The sequence below is a fragment of the Pristis pectinata genome, chromosome 20 (assembly GCF_009764475.1).
Source record: "Pristis pectinata isolate sPriPec2 chromosome 20, sPriPec2.1.pri, whole genome shotgun sequence".
Lineage (NCBI taxonomy): Eukaryota > Metazoa > Chordata > Chondrichthyes > Rhinopristiformes > Pristidae > Pristis > Pristis pectinata.
In genome coordinates this window covers 18,031,150-18,049,529 of record NC_067424.1, presented here as the reverse complement: position 1 = coordinate 18,049,529, position 18,380 = coordinate 18,031,150, and the positions used below count along the sequence as shown (strand labels likewise).

General features: G+C 40.4%; 1 protein-coding gene across 2 annotated transcripts in view; it reads left to right on the top strand.

The window, feature by feature from the left end:
* The window catches only part of LOC127580786 (copine-8-like), a 440,180-nt gene that overhangs the window by 348,060 nt on the left and 73,740 nt on the right, over positions 1-18,380 (top strand). The window lies entirely within an intron of this gene.

Here is an 18,380-nt window from a genome sequence, read left to right as displayed (position 1 = left end):
GTCATCTCAAAACACATGATTAATGACTGTGTCATTGGTTGCAAGTTGCACCATATCATCTTGTGCTGCAAGAGTATGCAGTTCCATTCTTGTGTGTTGTTTGTCCATTCCTCAGATAACCTTCACACTATCTTTGCAAAGGAGAGGACAGTGAGCCAGCTGTGTGAAGCCAATCAAGGTTACCATGTTATGAAGCTGCCTGGAGTTCCCCCAGCTACTTTGTGGAGTCTATTTTCAAAGAACAATCAATGCTACTGGTGGAACCTTGCTATTGTCAGGGTCCCTTACAGCACCACTGATAAATGTTAGCAGTAATAGTGAACTTGCAGATAGTTCAAAAGCTTATATTGGTGACTCACTATAGAGGCAGGATTTCCAGATTTCCTCTGAACTTCTATGGTGGTACTGAATGACACCAGGTCCAATCCCTTAGGCAGAGCCAATAGCCAGGCACAGTAGTGTAGCTGTTAGCATAACGCTTTACAGCGCCAGTGACCCGGGTTCAATTCTGGCCGCTGTCTGTAAGGAGTTTGTACGTTCTCCCCATGTCTGCGTGGGTTTCCTCCGGGTGCTCCAGTTTCCTCCCACTTTCCAAAGATGTATGGGTTAGGAAGTTTTGGGCATGCTATGTTGGCGCCAGAAGCATGGCGACACGTGTGGGCTGCCCCCAGAACACTCTATGCAAAAGATGCATTTCACTGTGTGTTTCAATGTACATGTGACTAATAAAGATATCTTATCTTTGGAAATTTGAGAACGTTAGCAGTTAATGATTACGCTGCAAGATGCCAAACTTCAGAAGGTTATGCCATGTCTTTTGTTTGAGAAATGTCTGTTATTGAAAATACATTTTTGTTTGAAGAATCGCAGGACAGAGATCACTTTGAAGCACAAGGTTGTGCAGCTGCAATGTCATGCTTTTTTTAATAAAAGCGTCATGGGACAACTGTGACCTGTCAAGCAATGAAATTAGATTCACGATTGAATGGATTGACATGCCACATGGACTGCATTCTTGGCTGCAGTTTCAAATGAGACCATGAGACTCCTCTGCATGTCTTGATCAAGCATAACTATGACTATTTGTCGCTGCAGCCTAAACATTCCATTGAAGCAACAGTGCTATTACAACTTCATTAAGTATCCCTACCACTGGGTATTGTTCCAATGATAAATATCCATTAGTATTCTTTACTGAAAGTTTTCTTAAGGGGGTCACTTAATGAGCACCTTTAAGATTTGCTCAAGAGCAGCTTTCTACAAAAGTATTCATCCTCTGGGAATAATTCATAATGCAGTTGATGGCAAGCTTGAAAAGTGAAGGCACTGCATACAATGACGGGAATCATTCACATTTTTACAGTGACAAGAAATGGACTTCTCCAATTAAGTCTGCCATTCTAGGAAACCCTTGCTGCAACGTCGAGCTTATATGAGCTTGAAGGAATTATTTTGCCCTGCTGTTTATGCAAGAGAATTTTTTTACTTCATTTTTAAGAAATAACTTTCTGGAAATCATTTGTAGTTGCAGTCTGGCTGCAGGGTAATTGATTATATCATACTGACTGAAGACTGTCGAGAACTTACAGCAGTGGCTTTAGTGACCCTGCAATTGTGTGAGTGATTTGAGATTGAATGTTCAGGAAGGGATCATTATTACAGAGCTGAAGAGAAGTTTTCCCAAGTCAAATGCCACCAATAGCATGTCCAGAAAGGAGTTTGGGCTCCTGAGGTTGAGGGTCTGTAGGCTGGCTTCATTCCCTGTTCTTCCTCAACCGCCCACTCCTCCTGCTCATCCTGATGTTAGTTTTCATCCTGCTGCTCCCAGGGTCATGGTGGCTGGTCCTTCCCATGCTTCATCTTGGCAGACAACAGCTGAGCTCTTCTGATAGCCAAGTTACGCACACCTTGATAATGTAAGAGAGCCACGCCAGTGAATGCTGCAGAACATCGCCAGAGTGGTGTGAACAGCAAAATCTTGTTTCCTGCAGCCCTATTGTAGTCCCGGTAGTGACATGGCTGCTGTTGAAACATTACTCAGTAGTTTAGTAGGCAATCTAAGTGGAGTGAGTACCCATGTGAGCAGAAGAGAGCCCAAAGTCCATCCTTCAGGGCAATGTTGCCCCTGAAGGATGAGGGGCAGCTGTATCCAGTTAATAATGATTAAATAAGTCAAGGAAGCTACCACCATACCTGGCATTGACCATTGTAAAGACCCTCTGATGGAATTGGAATTGGTTTATTATTTTTACTTGTACCAAAGTACAGTGAAAAACTTGTCTTGCATATCATACAGATCAATTCATTACACAGTGCATCAAGGCAGTACAAGGTAAAACAATACAGAATGCAGAGTAAAGTGTCACAGCTACAGAGGAAGTGCAGTGCAGGTAGACAATAAGGTGCAAGGTCATAACGAGGCAGATTGTGAGGTCAAGAGTCCATTTTATCGTACTAGGGAACTGTTCAACAGCAGGATAGAAGCTGTCCTTGAGCCTGGTGGTACATGCTTTCAGGCTTTTGTATCTTCTGCCCAATGAGAGAGGGGAGAAGAGAGAATGTCCCAGGTGGGTGGGGTCTTTGATTATGTTGGCTGCTTTACCGAGGCAGCGAGAAGTGTAGACAGAGTCTATGGAGGAGAGGCTGGTTTCCATGATGTGCTGAGCTGTGTCCACAACTGCCTACAGTTTCTTGCGGTTCAGGGCAGAACAGTTGCCATCCAAGCTGTAATGCATCCAGAAAGGATGCTTTCTATGGTGTATCAATAAAAGTTGGTGAGTGTCAAAAGGGACATGCCAAGTTGCTTTAGCCTCCTGAGGAAGAAGAGGTGCTGGTGAGCTTTCTTGGCCGTGGCTTCTACATTGTTGGACCAGGACAGGCTAATGATGTTCACTCGTAGGAACTTGAAACTCTCAACACTCTCGACCTCAGCATCGTTGATGTAGACAGGATGCAGCCCCCCTTCCTGAAGTCAATGACCAGCTCTATTGTCTTACCGACATTGAGAGAAAGGTTATTGTCATGACACCATGTCACTAAGCTCTCTATCTCCTTCCTATACACTGACTCATTGTTATTTTAGATCCAGCCCACTATGGTGGTATCATCTGCAAACTTGTAGATGGATTTAGAGCAGAATCTGGTCATGCAGTCGAGTGTATAGGAAGTAGAGTAGGGGGCTGAGGATGCAGCCTTGTGGGGCATCAGTGTTGAGAATTATTGTGCTGGAGGTGATGTTGCCTATCCTTACTGATTGTGGTCTGTTGGTCAGGAAGTCAAGGATCCAGTTGCAGAGGGACATGTTAAGTCCCAGATCTCTGAGTCTGCTGATGAGTTTGCTTGGAATTTCTATCAACTGGAGAGTGAGGGAATCCACTCCCTTCTTGTTAGTGAATATATGTGGGTCATGAACGGAGTGCTAGTGGTCACCTGAATGTGGTGAATGAGTGGCTGCACTGTGAGGAACTCTTCTCATACACAGTCTGCCTCCTCCTCTGGACCAAAGGAATAAACTAAATCTCTTCTACGGAGCAGTGAGTGACAATGACCTCCCTAATGCAGCGATGAATAGAAAACTTTGAAATGTGGCATATATCAACAACTGCCTCCTGGAATGATCTCAAAGCTAAGAAATTGAGAATGACCATGACCTATATTATGATACCATGCAGGCATGTGTGTGAACTTGTCTATGAAGTTTTGAGTCCATGAGTTACAATGACTACCTTCTGGAAGTGCAATCTGTGCAGACTTTGCTTCTCTGACAAGTCTAGATAAGTACATGGCTCCCTATAAATCCTGAGTGGACGACATCTTCATGATGAGCCCTTTTAGTGCATGATCCCCGTGGGTCTCTATGGTGCCTGAAAGGTGTCTGTCGCAAACCAATGTCATCTATCAAGTGGAATGATAGACTTAGCCACATGCTCATTGGGAGTTAGCTACGCATTCAGCAAAATGGTTGCGGCTTAAGAAGGATCGGTCCTCAGTTTGAGCAGTGTACAGAGCAAACTGCAAGCCTGTGAAATACATTGCAATGGTCTGGCTATGAATGCTGGTTGAGTGTGATTGTCCCTTTAAATAGCATTTTTTTCTGATCAGCTATTGTTCATGAAAATTGCTGCTTCTTTGAGTGACATGTTTAAGACTACTGCTTGATGAGCAACTTTGTGCATTGTGCCACTGTTGCCTTTATTTTGGCGAGTCTGATGCTGGGAAAACAACAGTGGTGAACGTGAAAACATTGTCCAGAAATAAGCATGCCACATTAACAAACAACATTAGGACATTCAGAAACATGTGCAAGATTGCTTCACTGTGTTAGTGCAATGTGTGATGCCTTTTCTTGGCATTGTGGAACCTCAATGTAGTTGCACAAATCCTTTCGGCACAGGGATCCATTTTAGTCTTTAAATGTATTTACACAGCCTCAACTGACAAATACAAGACACTAAATAAAGCTTTGACATTTGTTTGTTAGCTTTTGGAGAAACAATCAAAAAAGGCTTGTGGGAAACCAGGAGAAGCTTTTTATGCTTTAATTCCATTAGTGATCCGAAGACATTACATTGTGCACTGTACACACTGTCTTTAATTTATAGACTTCAAGGCATACCTTCAACTTTCACTCACCAGAGTGGGCAAAAATATAGAGATGCAAATGCAGTTTGGCCCATTTTCAGATCTGCAATAATGGATGGAAGATTGGAAGCACAAACCACAAGACCAAAGCCTGCAGCAACCAAAAATGTAATCTCTCATTAGCATCTTGTTAGTGAACTGATGGCAGCATCTCAGCTTCTGTGGCATTTAGCCAGCTCCACAATGGCAATCTCAGCTGCCTCTGCGGGGACTCTCAGGAATCCCCTTGAGAAGAGGTGGAGAGTGATCTTGAGTTTTCCTGGAGCTTGTTCTCTTGAACTATGTGACATCTCAAGACTGTTTGTCAATTTTAAGAATAAGGTGTACAGACACATACAAATTAGGAGCAGGAGTCAATCACTTGGCTCCGCAAATAGAATTAGAAATTGCTGGACACACTGAGCAGGTCAGGCAATATGTGTGTACAGAGAAACAGAGCTAACACTTCAGCTCAAAAACTTTCCATCAGAACCCTGGTCCTCAACCCGGCTCCACCATTCAATTAAGATCGTGGTTGATTTGATTTAATCCTCAACTTCACATTCCTATCCAACAATGGGAATCTTTCATCCCCTTGCCTATCAAATACCCATCTATCTACGCTTTAAGAAGTACTCAGGGGTATTGTAAAGGAGCACCAGCACAATGACATACACGAGGTCAACTTGCAAGCTAGCTGGATCTAGCTGGAGACACACAAAAAATTCTGCAGACGCTGGAATCTGGAGAACACACAAAAAGTGCTGGAGGAACTCAGCAGGTCAGGCAGCATGCAAGGAGGGAAATAAACAGTTGACGTTTCGGGCCAAGATTGTGTATCAGTGCTGGCATGTGTAAATTCCATGGAAGATACAAGTGTGAACATAGAACACAGAACAATACTGCACAAGAACAGGCCCTTTGGCCCATGATGTCTCTGCCAACCATGTTGTCAATTTTAAATAACCCCATTTGCCTGCATGTGCTCTATATCCGTCTATTCCCTGCCTGTTCATGTGCCTATCTAAATGCCTGCTAACCATTACCATTGTATCTGCTTCCACCACTTCCCCTGGCAAAATATTCAAGGCACTTTTTTGTGTAAAAAAAAGGTGCCTCTTTAATCTCCTTTAAACATTCCCCCTCTTACTTTAAGATGATGCCCTCTAGTGTTTGACATTTACATCCTGGTAAAAAGTCTCTAACTATTTACCCTATCTATGCCCCTATGCTTTTCTATGCTTATATAAGATATAAGATTACCTTATATACTTCTATTGCCCCTTAGCTTCCGACACTCCAAAAAGAAAATCCAAGTTTGTCCAACCTCTCCTTATAGCTAATACTCTCTAATCCAGACACTTCCTGGTGAGCCTCTTCTGCACCTTCTGCAAAGCTTCCACATCCTTCTTGTAATGTGGCAACCAGAACTGCACTGCAAACTTTTATACAGTTGTGACATGACTTCTCTACTTGTATACTCAATACCTCAATAAATGTAGGCAAGTATGCCATACACCTTCTTTATCATCCTGTCTATTTGTGTTGCCACTTTCAGAGAGCTGCGGATTTGCACCCCAAGATCCATCTGGACATCAATGCTGTTAAGGGTCCTACCGTTTACTGTATACTTCCCTCTTACATTTGACCTCCCAAAGTGCAATGCCTCACATTTGTCCAGATTAAAGTCCAAATGGCATTTCTCTGCCCACATTTCCAACTGGTCTATATCCCACTTAATCCTTTGACAACCTTTCTCACTTTCCACAACTCTGCAAACCTTTTGTGTCACCCACAAATTTACTAACCATCACTGACAAGAACAACATCTATTACTTGTCCCTAAATGTCCCTTGAATAGAATGACTTGCTGGGCCATTTGCGCACAAACAACGAAATTAGAAGCAGGAGTAGACCACACAGCCCCTCAAGCTTACTCTAACATTTAATAAGCTCATAGCTGATCTGAATTAACCTCACCTCCACCTTTCTACCTACCAGTGGTAACCTTTCACTCCTTTATCATGTATGTACAGTATCTATTTCTGCCTTAAAAATATTCAACTGCCCTTTTAGGAAGAGAGTTCCAAAGATTCACCACTCTCTGAGACAAAAGAAATTGCATCATCTCAGGCAATCTCTTTCTTTTAAACTGTGACCTGTGGTTTTTGGTTTTCCTACAAGTGGAAACATCCTCATCACATCCACCCTGTCAAAGACTCCTCAGATCATTACGTATTTCAATCAATTTCCCTCTCGTTCTTCTAAACTCTCATAGACACAACTTTGTCTAACCTTTTTGTTTCATCAGGCAACCGCCCTATTCCAAGTATAGGTCAAGTAAACTTCCATTTCACTGCTTCCAATACATTTACATCCTTTGTTAAATAAGGAGACCAATACTCCTGATGTGATCTTACCGACGCCTTATACCACTGAAACGTAATCTCCCAACTTCTATATTTAATTCCCCTTGCAATAAAGAATAACATTCTCCAGCAAGTGTTGAAAGCACTTAACAGGTAAAGCAGCACTGGTGACAAGAGAAATAGAACTGACATTTCAGGCCAAGGTCCTTTCATTAGCACTGGAAAAGTGTGAAGACAAGTGTAAAAACAGACAATTAGAGACAAAAGAGGAAAAAAAAGAAACACATCGAAAAATAAAGGAAGCCATATCAATGGAGAGAGGTAAAAAAGTGGTAGTTACCTTAAATTGTTAAATTCAATATTAAATCTCATGGACTTCACAAACCCACTCAAAAAGTGAGGTGCTCTTCCTTAAATTTATATTGGGCATCATGGAGGAGGCTAAAGACAGAGGTCAGAGTGGGAGTGAGACAGAGACCTAATGTACGAGAGATTGAAAGCTCAGGGTTGGGCTTGCAGACTGAGTGGAGGTGTTCTGCAAAATGGTCATCCAGTCACCCATTATAGAAGAGACCATGTTGTGAGTACTGAACTGGAAGTGAATTACTGCTTCATGTGGGGGAATTGTTTGGTGAGAGACATAAAAGGACAGGTATTGCATCTCCTATGGTTCCCGGGAAAATGCTGTGAGAAAGGGAGTGGTTTTTGGAGGTGGAAGAGTGGACCAGGGAGTTGCAAAGGGAAAAATCACTTTGAAAAACTGAAATGAGAGATGAAAGAAAGAAGTGTCTCATGGTGGAATCCTGCTGAAAGCAGTAATTATAGTGGATGATATAAGAAATTCTTTAAAAATCAGCTATGATTGGATGATGGAGCAGGCTCGATGAGCCAAATGGCCTAATTCTGCTCCTAGAGCTTAGGGCCTCATGGTCTTATAGTCTATTGAATGTGGAGGCTGTGAGGAACCTGGGTGGGGGGAGAAGGGGGGAGAGCAGAAGAGTGGGATATTGAGGAAACCTGGTTATGAGCTCTGGAGGGAAATTATAAAGGGAAATCCACGGGTAAGGAAAAAAAGACATCTTGAAGGCACTGGTGTGGAAAGTCTCCTCAACAGAGCAGTTGCGATGGAAAAATTGTGAGAATGCAATAAAGTCCATACAGGAAGCAGAGTGGGAGGAAATGTAGTTGAGACAGCTGTGGGAACCAGTGCATTTATAATAGATAATAGTCATTACTTATTCCCTGAGATAGAAATAAAGGTGTCAAGAAAAGGAAAGAAAGAGTCAGATATGGACTACGTGGAAGTAAGAGAAAGGCAGTAAATGTCATAAACATTTTGAGTTCTGTATAAATGCAGGAAGCAGCACCAATAGTCATCAATGCAACAGAAAAAGTTGAGTGAGGGGGCCCGAAAGGGACTGAAACAAACACAGTTCTACATATCCTATAAAGGAACAGGCATAGTTTGGGACAATGAAAGTACATAGAGCTATGCCATTAATTTGGAGAAAATAAGTAGAATTGAAGGCAAAGTTGTTCAGTGTAAGAGTGAGTTCAGCCAGGTGATGGAGAGTTGTGATTGAAGGGGTCTGGTTGGGCCTCAGTACAAGAAAAAAGAGCCCTCACATCATGCTGGTATGGGATGGAGGTGCATGGGGACTGGATGTCCATGGGAAGAAGGGTCCTGACCCAAAACATTGACCGCCTGCTTTTATCCACGGATGCTGCCTGGCCTGCTGAGTTCCTCCAGCATCATAGTGTTTTTCATGACAAATAATTGACTAGGATGACAAGATTGCTCTACATCTCAGAGCTCTGCAATCTCTCACCAATTAAATAATATGCTTCTATTTTATATTTTCTGCCAACATGAACAATTTCGCATTTTCCCACATCTTAATCCATATATCAGATGTTTGTCCACTCACTCAACCAATGTTTAATCTTTTTTAGTTTCCTTGTGTTATTTCAGAGAGTCAGTCATTTTAGTGGGTCTGGAATCAAGTATAGAAGACAGAGACATTAGTGGACCATAAGGGTTTTTTTAATTTAAAGTAGTTTCACATTACTAATGCTAGTTTTTGTTTTAATTTAATTTTTATTTAATTTAAATTCTTCTGTAGCCATGGGGAGATTTGAACTTATGTCCAGGTTGGTAGTTTAGACTGCTGGGCATTTGCTCAATTATTTAAAATGCTGAGGTAAAGGTGTTTGTGAGATGGAGTGGTAAGGCTGTAGAAACTGTGGAGAGTGTTAGCAGCCATCCTAATGGCTTAAAATCTTAGGCTTTCGAATTGTTGCTTGGATCCCAAAACTGGTCTTGCATTGCTGGAAGTATGCATTCATCTCCAGCACCAATTCCTTGTTTTGTATCTGTAATGTAACATTATAAAGTGATATTATTTGGGTAGAGTGCAGTCTTCCTCCCATTTGTCTCTGATGCGGAAGCGCTTAATAACAATGATAAGTATTCCATTCCTCAAAAATGATCTCTTGTTGAGCACACACATTCATCAAATTAAAATTGCTAATAAAACAATACCAGTGCATTGCTCAGCTGTGATGTGAAAATATTTGTTCATAATGCCTTGTATATGCTGTGGCGATGAGACTTGGAGTAGGAATTTGTCATTACTGCTCCCAATATTTCAGCATATCTGCCACTATGATTATAATTATAAGAAATGCAATGCTGAAGGAGCTCAATCACTTACTGTGCCTGTTTGAGTGCAACCATTTGAACTGAATCTTTTGATGAGAAGTCTCTTTTCTCTTTTTAAACCTGTGAACTTACACTTGGAAAAAAATGTTGCAATAATCTACCTACATTATTTTCCAATTTGAAAACATATTTTTGAGTGTGGGGCTGTACTTTTGTAGGTCTATTAGACATTACACTTGGTGTTCCCAGCTGCTTAATAGCCAAATGCAAAACAAGATCATTATTTCAGTTTGTTAACTGGATTCTAAGCAATTTCTTCTTGGGATCATATTTTCCATATTTCCTAATGATATAGGAGACATTCGGCCAATCAAGTCTATGTCAGCTCTCAGAGCAATCCCATCAGTCCCATTCCTCCACTTATTTCCCTGTAATCTGGCACTCACCTGCACTAGGGATAATTTACCTAATTAATCTAGCAACCAGCATATCCTTGAGATGTGGGAGAAAACCAGAGCATTGAGGTGAGAAGGGCACGCAGTCACAGAGGAACATGCAGAGTCCATAGAGACAGCACCCGAGGTCACGATCAAACCTAGGTCCCTAGCACTCTGCAGCGATAATACTGTAGTTAAGTTCTGATAATCCACTATCCAATTTTTCTTAAATCCCAATGGCTCAGCATATGGCTCATCTTGTTCCGTTTCCTGTGCTTCCTTTAAACTCACTGGGGCCCAGTTTCCCATGCTCCTTTTGAACTCATTGGGGCCCCATTCCCTAACTCCCTTTACATTCAATAACTTTTGCTTTCATATTAGGAGCAGTTGTGGGAATGAGGAAAAAGTGCCAAAATAAATAACTGACCAAAGTTTTCTGGAAGCACTAATCAGAGTGATGTCAAATAAATAATCCAACTCTGTTTTGGTGGATATGAACAACATCAGCATGTTATCAATTATTGTGTTTGTGGGATATAGGACAGCATTTATTTTTAATGCTTGATTGTCCATAACTTAATTGGCTTCCTAAGCCATTCAGAGGGCAGTTATGAGTTAGCCATATTGATGAGTGTGGTGTCACATAGCGGCCAGACAAGGCAAGGCAACAGATTTCCCTCCTGGAGGGAAATTAGTGAACCAGATAGGTTTTTATGACATTTGGCAATTTTATGATCAATATTATGAGACAGCTTTAAATTCCAATTTCATTTAAATTCTCAGCTGTTATATTGTGATCCAGGTTTGTCTCTTAATAATACCAGACTTTGCATATTAATCCAGTAACATAACTACGATAGTAACGTGCCTGGATTGAGGAGACTATGCTTGATTCAGATGGTTGGTCTGATACTAAGATTTTAAATGTTGACCTGCTGTTAAAGTAAGATTTCTATGAGCAGTTCTTTTTACAAGCAGTCCCCAGGTTATGACAGAGTTCTTTTCCTGAGAACTGCTTGTAACCTGAACTGTTCATAAGTCAGAAATGAACAAAAGCAACGCATGGGGGAGGAACACAGAAACAGCTGTGATGGCAGAACAAGCAGGCATGGGAAGAGCAGCTACTAACTGGCCTCACTGACTCAGCGAGTGAGCGAGTGAGTTCTGCTCAGCAATTCCGACTCTGCTCAGCTCAACTCAGCGCCCAATTGTTATGGCTCAGGATTGGGGAGGCTGTGGGGAAAGAAGGCATGCAGAAATGCTCCAGATCCTGCAGCCCCACAGCAGCCAGCAAGTCCATCCCCATCCATCCCGCCAGTCTCCCAAACACTTGTTCACATGTATGGGGTGTCCATAAGTCGGGCATGTGTAACCTGTGAAAGGACCTAGAGTGTGCAGACAGTACACCCTGATATCACACAGTTTACTGAAACATCCAAGATTAGCTTCAGTTGCCTAGATATCTCCTCAGCAAGTCAAAAATTCAGCCATTTACTTGCAGTACACAATGAAGAGGGAAGACAGCATTTCATAGATACCAAAAAAGCATCATGAATTCTAAATTATCCCATGCAAAATCAAAACACTGTGAATGCTGGAAAACTGAAATAAAAATTGAAAATGCAAGAAATAGGATGTCAGCCGCTGTAGAGAGAGAGAAACAGAGTTGCCACTTTTATCAGGAAACCTTTTTCAACTTATTCTGAAGCAGCCTTTGCAGCTGCCCCCAGAGCTTTGGCTAATGTATCAGATTTATTTTTGTCAAAGAAGATTCTCTTGGAATTTGCACTGCTTGCAGGTAGGATCTTATCCAAAGCATACTGCAGGAAAGATTGGCCACAGCTATTCCCAATGCAGGCTATTAACGTAACAGTAATAGACACATACTGGGCCGGATATATTGACCAGTGATCACACTGGTGTTGTGGCTGCAACAGTTCTGCAAAGCAACGTGTATCATAAGTGATGAGTTAGCCTCTGTCCCCATCCAAAGGCTGTTCTGAAAGCCTTCTGGTTGAAAAAAAATCTGAATAATTGAAAAAAACAAATAATTAATGTATTTAAAATGCATTAAAGTGGTGTTAATTAACTAAAACAAAGTATCCAGTCAAATAAAGAAAAAGAGGCAAAAAAATAATTAAGCCCAGCAACCCCATTGAACTGAATGGGGCTGAGCTAGATGTAAATATGAGCGTCCAGATACAGAGCTCAGCAACTTACAGGATGTCTGTGGATTGTACCATGTGCAGACATGTAAGTCTGGAACACACTGACACACACACTGCAGCTAGACAGTAGTGCTCTGTGGACCTGTCAACTAGACATCAATATTTTTGATCCAATGCATCCATTGCAAATTTAGTGCTCAAAATGTTGACAGATAATTTACTTCCTGCTGTGAACAAATCTTGTTAATAAGCTAAATCAATTTAGTATATTGCATGAACCAGCTGTTTTATGGAGATCATTTTTCTCTCTGATGTGCCACAACAGATACCAGGTGGTTGTCTACAACCCTCTGGTTTCTCTGAGTCACCCAGCATTGGTTTTCTGTAAAGGCATTTGCTATCTCAGAGATAATCAGTGGAAAATGATAGTGAATCCCCGTGAAGAAAAATCTAAAGCAACCACTTTAAATGTTTTGAATCTTGTAATCTCATTGCCCTTTGTCCGAGTCCCAGGGAATTTGTTGCGTATATTGCTCATGAGGACATAAAGAAATTTGCCATGGCTTTACATAGATCAGAAAATACAGCACAGAGCTGAGATGGAAAAGAATGATTCAGTTATGCAGATCAAATGAGAATTAAGAGAAATTAAGCCATTTCAATGAGCTCTGGGAATACAGCATGGAAGCACTAATTACAAGTGATCAGTTCTTTAATGAGTAGAATGTAGCACCACTGGGATTAATACGATATAACTCCATTGCCCAATAGACTACAATGTTTTCAGAATCACACATCTCATGATCTAGTGTGAAAGTTAGAAAATTTTAGCCAATTAATTGCTTTTGTTATGATAATGGTTGGAAATTAGATGTATTTTTTATGCATATTGGCATTTTCTATTCCACCAAAAGATTAAGAGAACCATTACTGCCGAGGTTACTGATGAAGTTCATTTCAACAAATTTATTCAGATTGCTTCTACAAGATTCAACTTGGCTGCTGGTGTTTTTATAGCTTGAAGCACTGGTGATATTGCATGAGTAAAAAAGCAGATCAAGAGTGTATTTGTTTCCACTTGTGTGAGAATAGTATTGCACTGGAACGTGTGTGTCTATATCTAAGATCGCATTCATACATTACATACGTATAAAATCAGTGTAGCAACACCAAAAAATACATCAGTGTGGAATCAATGTAAAACTACTCTGAAGGAATCAGTTGCTGCTACTGTGTCATCTCTGCTCATCTTACAGCTCAGAGCCATCTGTCTCCCTCTTCACAGAACAAAGAATCACAGAAGGGCTACAGCACAGAGGGAGGTCATTTGACTCATCCATACTAGTTCTGTTTAAGAGCAATCCAGCTAGTCCTATCTACCATAGCCTGCAAATTATTTCCTTTCAAATACTTATCCAGCTCCCTTTTAAATGGTGCGATTAAATATGCCTCACTATTACCCCTGGCAGTGCATTTAAAGCGCAACCAGCCACTGTGTAAAATATTTTTCCTCATGTTACTTCTGATTCTTTGGCCAAGTTCCTTCATTCTTTTTCATCTAGTTCTTGACCCCTCAACCAATGGGAACAGTTTCTCTCCATCTGTCTGCACCCTTCCTGGTCGTAATTCCCTCCATCAGACTTCTTCCCAACCTCCTCCTTTCCAAAGAGAAAAACTCCAACTTCTCTGATCCTATCCATATAATAGAACTCTCTTGTCCCCGATTCATTCTGGTAAATCTCTTCTGCACCCTCTCCAAAAACTTCACATCTTTTACTCTGAACTGGACTCAATGCTTTGATTCTGACTGAACCTGCTCTGCACTTCCACTTTCAATAATCTATGCACGTACACCTCAGACAGCTCTATTCTTGTACCCCTTTTTGAATTGTGCCCTCTAATTTCCATTCCATCTGCTCATCCTTCCTACCGAAATGTAACACATCACATTTCTCAGCAGTAAATTTCATCTGTCACCTATCTACCCATTCCACTAGCCTGTCTTTCCCTCCTTGAAAGCTATTCTTATCCTCCTCAAAGTTTTGTATCATCTGCAAATTTGGAAATTGTGCCTTGTACACCCCAGACCAAATCATTAATATATTATATATATATATATATATATATATAGAGAGAGAGAGAGAGAGAGAGAGAGAGAGAGAGAGAGAGAGAAAGAAATACAGTGGTCCCAATGGAACACTTCATGGTACACTTCCCTCCAGTTTGAAAACAATCTTTTACTACTGTTCATTATTTATTGCTATTAGCATTTGCTAACAATACTCAATTTAATGCAGTTTTTTAGTGGAAGTGCACTATTGTTTTAATCCTACTGGGATCATTCTGTTTCCCCTCCCCCAAATTCAAACTCCCCTCCTCCCCCTTTATCCCACCGACCCTGCCATCTCTTGCTTTAACCATGCTTCTCCCCCTGCAACCCTGATGCGACACCCTGATCTACAATCTTGTCTTCCAACTGTAATCTTCTTTTCCCTGAATATAATCTTGCTCTTTTACCCAATGCCTCCTTCCCTCACCCGATCACAGCACCATCTCACTTCCCTGACCTCCCTCTTGTTTCCCCATCTACCCTTGCTTCCCTTCACCACCATCTAATTTACTCTGAGCATCATCTTGTTCTCCTGGCCACAATTTGAACATCGCAGTCTCTTCCCCCTTCCCACCATGAGACCCCATCTTCCAAATGTCGTCTTTCTACCTATTCTCTACCTGGTCCTATACTCTATCCTCCCGGCCAAGCTGCAACCTGGCTATTCTGTAGCTTTTCAGGAAGCATATGCTTCCAGATTTCCCACTCATTATTTCCCTCACTCTTCCAAAACTACGACCCTGTGAGTATTAGGCTGATGGTATCTGTTTCTTTCAGAATTTACATCATTATGGAATCCAATTTGAAATGTTTCTTTTAAAATTGACCTAGAAAAGGATTATATTAGTCATATTATTCCTAGCTTACTGTTATCCCGCATAAGCCTTAAATAGGATTTTGAATTTTAAATATATTGAAAACAATCAACAGAATAAAAAGCTTTAGTCTAATCAAATGATTCGCCGTGCACTATATATGTCGAGCAAGGATGAAGTATGATGGTAAATGTTGCCCAGTCCCCTTTTTGACTTAAAGGCCTGCATTAGCCATTCCATTGTAGCTTTTGTGATATGTAATTATCAGTTATCTGTGTGACTGTCTTAATAAATATAACTTACTTTCTGTGACTTATCAGGTTAGTGATGTTGACTAGAAAGAGGTGGGAGATGCATTCCTAATGGGAGTTGTCATAGAATGATAGCAATGTGTGGAAAGAAGTAAATTTGATTTATTTTCCCAATTTCCCTGCTTCTTGTACTGATACCATGTAATAGAATATGACAGGAGCCTACTGATCCATTGGCAAGACTGTCCACAGCTGCTTAGTTCTCCAGAATGCATTGGGGAGAGAGCAATTGGATGGGGGTCTTTGAGTAATATTGCTAGTTTATTATCCAATTAGGAACACTTTAAGTTCTGGACATAAGATTACTTGTATCAGGTTTGATACAGGTAAGTATAGAATCAAGTACTTGCCAGTATCGGATCCTTACAGCCAATAAAGATGCTTTACGTGTACCAGCTGTGGACTGTGTTCAGAGCCATATTCTAAGATTGAGAGGTCAAGTCCTTAAAATATTTCATCATTACGTCTTCCATAATGTATTGTATTTACATGCATTTCATATCTTTCTATGTGACTTGATATCAATGCTTGCTTTTTTAACAAGATATATGGGAAGACAGAGGTGAACAAAATATACCTTTGGTTGCAAATGGCAAGCATGAGCATAGGTACTGGCTATCATTTGTATTCAGTTCTTTAGATTTGGTTTGATTGACTTTATTGGAACCAGATATGTGGGAAGTGAATAAAATGGACAGCTAATACTGTTGCATATGTTTCTGGTAACCAAAAGTGAAGTTCTCTCCCAGGTACTAAATTTTTTGACAGATGCTGTTTGCCAAAGCCAAGAGCTTTGTCATCACAAAATAAGCATGAACAGATGTGATGTGCCCAGAAACTGAAACCTTTCTTTTACTGACTAATAGGCTGAATACCAAAGCAGAAGTTTCAAGAATTAAGGTCATGATATCAGGATAAGAAATCAGCCATGTAGGTCTGAAAATGAGGAGAAAATTTTCCACTCAGAAGGTTGGAAATCTGTGAAATTCTCTAAAAAGAGAGAGGGAAGTTTGCTAGTGCCTGCAGTGGACGGTGCTGGTTTGATGAAACTCATGGTTGAGTAGCTGGTAATGTGTGCAACTTATGAGGTAGAAGGAATAAGTCTGGTGCACTGCTAGAACCAGGTGCAGTGCGTCAATATTAATTCTGCATTACAATCATCAAACCTATTTTTGAGGTAATGCAACCTTCCCACAGTTTAATCTAAATTATTATCCAGAGCAACATTCTACACCCTTAACAAATACATATGTCTTTATGATCAATTTTCCAGGCTGAAAGTCTAGGTAACTCCAGTCTTTTCTGAAACTTTTACAGCTGAGATTGTGTATTGATGTTTTGTCCTTTCCTGCAATAAATACAGAAAAAGGTGGAAATACTCAGTAGTTCAGGCAGCATGAGTGAAGAGAAAAACTGGAGTTAATGTTTCTTGTTGATGAATTTCCATCAGAACTTGAAAAGGTCAGAAATGCAACAAGTTTTAAGTTGCAAAGAAAGAGAGGATGAGAAAAAAAAACAGAGAGGAAAGGTCTTTGATAGAGTGATGATTGGGAGAGGCTGTGTGACCAAAATGGTGGTGGCGCCATCTGAGAGAGGATGGTAAAGACATGTTGAAGAGGTCTAATCAGGAGGAGATGAATGAACTTTGAAATACCAGAAGAGGATGGAAGAAAATATGTGAGATATAAAACTGAGATAGCTGCTTATCTGACATTGTTGAAATCAGTGTTGAGTGTAGAAGATTGTAATGTGCCAGGTTGGAAGATAAGATGCTATTCCTCAAGTCCATGTTGAGTTTCTTGGAACATTGCAGGAGGCCTAAAACAGTAAAGCCAATGTGGGAAAGGGATGGAAAATTAAAATGACAGGCAAATGGAAAGTCAGGTTCACCCTTGCAGACTGAATTTCTGGAAATAGGAACTGGAAGCAGTATTCCAGTTGCAGTTGGCCCTGACCTTGATCCTTGTGGGCTATTTTCTTCCAGCAACTTATGTGGTCTCGATTTCCTTTAAGCTAATTGTTGTCAAGAATCAATTCAGAGGGTACCCCAGCAACAGTGATCTTATCAAATGAACTAAGGCACAAATAAGATTTAGTAATTCTTACAGTACAATTTTTAAGTATTTTACAGAGCACAAAGTAAAGTTACACAATAAGTTATGGTAGAAGCTGTATCATAAATAAAGGCATTATTGTTTTAAAAAATAGTTGATTTTGAAATATTTAACTGAAACCCACGTATATAAATCTGTTTTATGGCCTGAGAGGTTGTTAGGCAGTAATTATGGCACAGTAGGCAACTAAGCAACTAAAAGCTAAGTTACATCTTATGTAACAAAGCAACATTTTCATCGTTTTTGTGTTACAGCGAGAATGCCTCATAAATATGAGAAATTTTCCTGAGACTATTGATTTCCGGAGATTACGCTGGAGACTGCTACAAAATAATGCTCATTGTGCAGGAGCAGGGAATCACTGATAGAAACATTTTGTTTTTACATTTAACTCCACATATCTGCAGTCCAGAGCACAGTGCAACAATGATAGACATTGAGATATTACTGTCAGTGCAATCCAAAAAATCCAAGCCATTATTTCACCAGTTTGGTACAATGTTTTCTTTTGACTCTACATTCATTGGAAGTATGTTCCATCAGCTCTACTTATCTACTTAGAAGTGAGGTAACTAACCTGTATTTGAAGGTGTTTTATGAACTAGAAATTTTGGTCAGACCCAAAATACTTCACTGTTCTTCTAAAGAAAGATCTTTACCTTATACCTGAGCCACTGCAATTAGTCAAAGAGACCGTTGTTTACACATATGAAAATGAAAACTAACAGAAAACTATGTTCAGGAAATATATTTGAAATAAAACTTTCTCTCTTC